This window comes from Bos indicus x Bos taurus, chromosome 4 (genome assembly GCF_003369695.1).
Source record: "Bos indicus x Bos taurus breed Angus x Brahman F1 hybrid chromosome 4, Bos_hybrid_MaternalHap_v2.0, whole genome shotgun sequence".
NCBI classification, from domain to species: domain Eukaryota; kingdom Metazoa; phylum Chordata; class Mammalia; order Artiodactyla; family Bovidae; genus Bos; species Bos indicus x Bos taurus.
The window spans coordinates 86,496,143-86,503,316 of NC_040079.1; the positions used below are offsets into that span (position 1 = coordinate 86,496,143).

Below are 7,174 nucleotides of genomic sequence, written 5' to 3' on the forward strand. Positions count from 1 at the left end.
GTTGCAAAGAGTTGGACACGACTGAAGCAACTCAGCACACACACATGCACACATATGCTTACTTTAGAAAAAAGATACTTGTGCAAAAAAAGAAAATGGTATTCTCACAATATCATCACTCAGCTATAACCACTGTTAATATCCTGATGTCTGTCCTTCAGGACTTTATATTCTATTATACATTTAAAAACAAAATTACATTATAAAGTAGTGCTACTAAATGATATCCTTTTAAAACTTAATATACTGGAAACATCTTTTTTTTTAATTAAAATACTGAGTTTATTTCACATGTATATTTTTGTCTCCCCACCATTTCCATCTGTCTGACCACCAATACTACTATTCCTATCATAATATTCCATACATACTTAAAACCAAGCAAAGGGTGGAGTTCCATCGTTCAAAACTAAACAGGCATTTTGGACAACACATTCTTGGCAATGGAACATGGACAACATTTATCAGACACGGTAGGGAAAGTTCTCACTCTGCATTATAAAAAGGACAGCCAGATATCAACTGTTACAGAAATGAAATAAGACGGAAATTTCTTAACAAACTGTTTAAACTATTTTCTTAAAGAGACTTCCTCCACTGCCAGAGATCTTGAATAGCCTCCTGGTCAGTCATCCGGAAACAATTCTTCACATAATTGATAAACTTGGATTCCACTTTGGGAAGGGAACCACCTTTTTCTATACTTGCTTGCATTTTTGCTTTAGTGTCTTCTACAGAGCTAGGTCCTTTTGGTGTTTTAGGTGTTTTTTCCTGTTTTTTGAAGGATTCTTGACCTTTTGATCTTGGTGTTGACGGTTTTGAGTCTTTTCCACTTTGGTTCGATTTTTGTGCATTTTTGGCTGGAGTATCTCATACAGATTTCTTTACTGGAGCTTTTTCTTCAACTTCCTCCTCAGCATCGTCGTCATCATCTTCATCTTCATCAGCAGCAAGCTTTACTTTTTTCTGGGGAAACTTGCTACCACTGCCAGGGGCAGAACGCTTTCCAGATATACTTAGGAGTTTCACCTCCTCCTCCTCCTCTTCTTCTGACTCTGCATCTTCCTCCACAGCTACTAAGTGCTGTCCACTGATATGCACAGGCCCTGAACCACACTTGAACCGTAAGACCACAGGTGGTGTAATTTCAAAGTCCCCAAGAGAAACCGTTGGCTGTACAGACATTTTCAAAGTTGCCAGTGTTACTTTAATTGGACTGCCTTCATAATTCATGGCCTCTGCTTCAACAATGTATAACTCATCCTTTGCTCCAGCCCTTAAACTGACCGTTCTTAAATATAACTGGTGCTCATTTTCATCATTATCCACCTTGAAGTGATAATCTCTGTCAGCCTTTAGTTCACAACTGAAAAGATAGTTCTGGGGCCTCAAGGGGCTCATGTCCATGTCCATTGACTCCTCCATGGGTTGGCAGCACGCACTAACGTGGGAGAGAAGCCGGACGGAATTAAACGACTACTATTCGAACCAGCAGCCGCACAGGACGGAATCACACCAGGGCTGTGTGATTTTTTTTTTTTTTTTTTTTGAGAAGATTTCATTGCAGGAATAAACAGAAGAGATTCAACGGCTGCTTAGTCAACAGAAAAGAGGCAGAGTTTACTGTAAGGATGCCTGGCGCTAAGGAACACAGGATCCACGAGACCCTAGAAGGAAATGCACGTATGAAAGGCAGCAGGAGTTTGAGAAGCCCCTCTAGGGCTCCACCATTAAAATGATTACATGTCACTGTGTATCCGGGCGTTCTCTTCTCTGTATTGACAGGCTTTCTTGCCCTAGGTATTATTTTTTTAGGTCCTTAAAGCTTCTGCTTTTTCAATTTCTTCTTTCTCATGACTTCAACTTATTGAAACCTTTGGCTTTTTTGTGACCCATTATTACCCTTTTAGTATCTCTTTATCTTGTGGAGTTTCACCTTTAGCCTCACTCTGCCAATCACCTAAATCTCTCGGCAGTTTCTATTTCAGGCTCACAAGACTCAGATTCTGATAGACCCTGACAGTCTCCTTAGGGGCAGGACTTCCGTCTCAGGACTTGAGGTGAGTCAGTGGTCAAGAGACTGGCTGTCCTCGAGCCAGGTGGTCACTGCTGGTCTCCTTGGTCGTGTCCTTCCCCTGCCCCCATGCCCCTCCTTTATTCTTGCCTAGAAAATGTGTCTGGCTAGAGTTGTGGTGCCCTCTTGTGGAAGCTCTAGGTATTAAGTGAAAGAAAGTATTCACTCATTCTTGTCCAACTCTGCAACCCCAGGCTCCTTTGTCCATGGAATTCTCCAGGCAAGGATACTGGAGTACATTGCCATTCCCTTCTCCAGGGGATCTTCGTGACCCAGGAATCGAACCCACAGTTCTCCCACATTGCAGGCAGATTCTTTACCATCTGAGCCACCAGGGAAGCTTTTAGGTATTAAAAGTACCATCATTTTCTTCTAAAATTGTTTTCAAATTATGGGTACATGAATTTAGGGTGATAAAATCAACTAGAGACTGACAACTAGAATTTTAAGAATGGAATAGAGTGGAAGGAAATGGAACAGAATAGACTGGAACTGAACAGAATGGAACAAAACAGAATGGTGTAGCACAGAAAAGAACAGAACAGGATAAATGAGTGTATCACACTTCCTATGACTGAGTACTGTTTCATGAAAACTTATTTCATGTGTGTGTGTGTGTAAAACAATGTATGTGATATTCAAAAACTCTGAAAACTGGCATGACATAGGAATAAACACTCATCATAAATAACTAGTACAGTTGAACTGGTGAGAGACAGCTGCTCCTCAACCTATTATGGATGGGCATGGATGTGATAAACATGCTTATTTATTGATATCGGTCACATCAAAAGAACTTGAAAGACACTGTTCTAGGACTCAGTATAGTTATATATCAGAATTTTAATGATCATCCTATTTGTACAGATGTGCTACAGTTCATGCAACCTAGTGGCCCTCTCCCTTTTTCCATCTCCTCTCTAATCCCAAGGAATATGAAACAGTCCCGTCACTAAGAGAGGCCCTAAGTGATTTGGATACGTGCTCATGACACAACTCTCCTGCGTATGACACACGTATTCATTCTCTCACCCCTCTCTCCTTTCATTCTCCTCCTCCTCCTTCTCTCTCTCTCTCTCACACACACAGCATTACTCCTCCTTCTCTCTCTCTCACACACACACACACAGTATTACTCCTCCTTCTCTCTTTCTCTCTCTCTCTCACACATACAGCATTACTATTTTTAACTGTTTTCCTGTTTTTGGAGCAGTGGTAGGGTGGCCTGGTTAACAGCATGGGATTCTAGAGGTTAACTGTTGGGGTTAAATCCTGACTGTTTCATCTACTGGGTATGTGACCCCATGAATTAACCTCTCTGTGGCCCCCAGTCCTTCATCCGCAAAATGGGCATAATAATAATAACAGAGTTGTCTGGGAAGGCTGAATGTAAACTCCTTAGAAGAGTGTCTAGGACATAGAACTCAATTCAATGATAGCTCTTATCATTATTTAGACTGTGTCCAGTGTTTCACAATTATAAGTAAAAATATTGATTCAGTGAATACTTCTGTAGCAACATCTATGGAAAACAGACTTAAGTCACCATAGGGAAATAGATTGCTAGGTGAAACAGATACATTTTTATTTTTATTTTTTATTTTTCAGATACATTTTTAATTAAAGCTTTAAAAAATTTTGCTAAATTATCTACCTGCAAGGCCTTTCTTCTACCAGTGTTTGAGAGTGTGTTTCCCAGAAACTGTAGTCAACGCTAGGAGTTATGATTTAAAACAATAAACGCTGCTAATCTGATCAGGAAATATGATACTTATCATTATATCAGTTTGCTTATCTTTGCTTACTAGCACAGTAGAATAATTTTTCAAGTGCTTACTGGCCATTTATGTTGACACTCCAGCAAAGCATCTTGAGAATGTGTCTTGATGCTGAGTTGGTTTTACTTGAGATTACATCCCCATTAACCTGTAAAACCCTCACATTCAGATCTTTCACACCAGCTGAGCACAAGTCCTGTATGCAACTGGTTCCAATACAGCTTAGCTGAATTAAGTATCACGGCTACCACATCTGATTCCTGCAATGAATTTCTGAGTCTAGTACTTAGAAAAAGAAAGACATCAGACTGATCTACACTGCACTGTCTTACAAATAGCCTTGGACAAAGGGAGCCAGTGGCCTTCCTTTGTGCGTCTGAGAATTGGGTGACTACATGTTGTTCAGTTGCTCAGTCATGTCTGACTCTGCGACCCCATGGACTGCAGCACACCAGGCTTCCCTGTCCTTCACCATCTCCTGGAGCTTGCTCAACTCATGTCCATTGAGTCAGTGATGCCATCCAACCATCTTATCCTCTTTTGCCCCCTTCTCCTTCTGCCCTCAATCTTTTCCAGCAACAGGGCCATTTCTAATGAGTCAGCTCTTCACATCAGGTGGCCAAAGTATTGGTGATTAATAAGAGCATTTACATATATTTTTAATTAGTTTCTCTGTGGAGGTTATTTGTCAAAATGTTCCTCTTCTTAAAAAAGAGAACTGTTTTTGTATTGACACTATGCAAAGGTTATAGTTTCAAATGGGACAGCCTTTCCATCATCTACAAATGAGTATAAGGCAATTACTGTGTGCTAGGTATGGGAAAGGAGTGTGTGTGTGTGTGTGTGCATGCTCATATGTGCAAGGGCAAGGGTGGGTATGTGTACAACGTTCAAAACACAAGCACTTCCCTTCGAAGATTAGCCTTTAGTTGGTGAAGGAAGCAGCATGGTATGGATAGAACGATGCTGAAGAGTATCCAGAAACTGGCATTCTGTTCCCAAGCAGCTCAAACTTACTTTGTCAACTCAGGCAAGTCCCTTAACCTCCCTGCACTTCAGTTTCTTTACCTGGAAAACTAAAAGCAATGAGACTGTTTCTAACAACCCCCTGTGAGCTATACAGTATAAGAAATAAAGGGATGGGATGAGACAAACACATAAGACTCATAAGTGGTTGCTGTCAGGCAGTGAGAGACGGGCCAGGCAAGGGAGAAAGGTTTAAAGCAGGGAGATGGCATGTCTGGGTGAGGCAATCGAGGGGGATCTGTGTAAAGGTTACATCTCAGCTAACCTGGTGGATAGAGCAGAGGGCGTGGGAAACAAAATTGGGGGAAGAGCAGCAGCAAAGAAGAAAAGCTAAGGTAAGAAAGTGCCAGACATCTCCAAGGAAGGAGAATGAGCAGTTTGGCTGCAACACAGGGCTCACTCAAGCATCCACTGAGATTTCACTGGGAAAATGAAAGAGGAGTGGGGAAGGGCCTTGACCTGGCACAGGCATTCACCCACAGGGTTTCAGGCCAGAGGCAGGAGGGGTGTCTCAGGATTTCTAGGAGCACCAAGATGAGAGAGGAGCATGCAAGGGTCTGTTGATGCATGTGTGTGGGTAAGAGTGATGGGGGGAGGAGCTTCCCTGGTGGCTCAGTGGTAAGGAATCCACCTGCAATGCAGGAGACGCGGGTTCAACCCCTGACGCAGGAAGATCCCACATGCCGCTGACTAGCAACGTTTGTGCACCATAACTATTAAGCCTGTGCTCCAGAGCCTGGGCACCACAACTACTGAGCATCCACGCTGCAAATACTGAAACTCGCGCTCTGCAACAAGAGTGGCCACGGCAGTGAGAAGCCCGTGCACCACAGCTAGAGAGTAGCCCCTGCTCAACCCACCTAGAGAAAAGCCTGCTCAGCAACAAAGACCCAGTGCAGCCAAAAATAAATAGATAAAAGCATTTTTTAAAGAAAAGAGTGAGTAAGATGGCTCCACGGGGCATGGTCAGTCCAGCTCTGAGTCGTGGGACGATGTGAAGGTTTTTGAAGAGAGTCAACAAAGAGCAGTGTTCTAGGGCAACTGACCTGGGGGAAATATAGTGGAGGCTGGAGAACTCAAGAGACTGGAGAAGGGAGGCCAGTTAGGAAACTTAAAGAATTCATGCCCTCGGGCCTAACTCTGGGTTCTGGCAGTGAACAGGAAGAAGTAGTTATGGCTACAAGAGCTTCTGAGGAATTGCTGATAGAAAATTCCCCACAGGAAGTTGGTGATGCAGACTGAAGATGGAGGTGAGAAAGGCTCCAGTGAAGGGCAGACGGTGGAATCATAGAGCCTGGGAGCACAAAGGAGGAGAAACGCTTGCTTCTCTGAGCTGGAGAAGAAAATTTCCAAATGGAGGAGAAAGAGTTCACACCTCTGTTTTTTTCTTTTTTTTTCAGTAAAGTATGGTGCAGTGGGAGGAGGTCTCCTGAGTAGTTTGGGGAGGGAGTTTTGCAGACAGACAGACATAGAATGATTTTTAGTTAGTGGCTTCACCACTGACGGGCTTCCCTTGTGGCTCAGCTGGTAAAGAATCCACCTGCTATGCAGGAGCCCTGGCTTCGATCCCTGGGTTGGGAAGATCCCATGGAGAAGGGAAAGGCTACCAACTCCAGTATTCTGGCCTGGTGAATTCCATGGACTGTATATATATATAGACGGTGGGGTTGAAAAGAGTCGAACAGGACTGAGCGACTTTCACTTTCACTTTCCACCACGGACAGAAGGGATGATGATCCATAAGATTATTTTAATCTAGTTAAGATTCTGCTTCCTCATTTGTAAATGGAGATGTTAATAATACATCGACATTCTAGGAATCAGCGAACTAAAATGGACTGGAATGGGTGAATTTAACTAAAATGACCATTATATCTACTACTGTGGGCAGGAATCCCTTAGAAGAAATGGAGTGGCCATCATGGTCAACAAAAGAGTCCAAAATGCAGTACTTGGATGCAATCTCAAAAACAACAGAATGATCTCTGTTTCCAAGGCAAACCATTCAATATCACAGTAATACAAGTCTATGCCCCAACCAGTAACGCTGAAGAAGCTGAAGTTGAATGGTTCTATGAAGACCTATAAGACCTTTTAGAACTAACACCCAAAAAAGATGTCCTTTTCATTATAGGGGACTGGAATGCAAAAGTAGGAAGTCAAGAAACACCTGGAGTAACAGGCAAATTTGGCCTTGGAGTACAGAATGAAGCAGGGCGAAGGCTAACAGTTTTCCCAAGAGAATGCACTGTTCATAGCAAACACCCTCTTCCAACAACACAAGAGAAGACTCTAC

The 7,174-nt window shown here is 42.7% G+C and overlaps 1 pseudogene; it reads right to left on the reverse strand.

The window, feature by feature from the left end:
• Positions 1–267: 267 nt before the first annotated feature.
• LOC113891604 lies at positions 268–1,498 on the reverse strand (annotated as a pseudogene).
• Between the last annotated feature and the right edge of the window lie 5,676 nt (positions 1,499–7,174).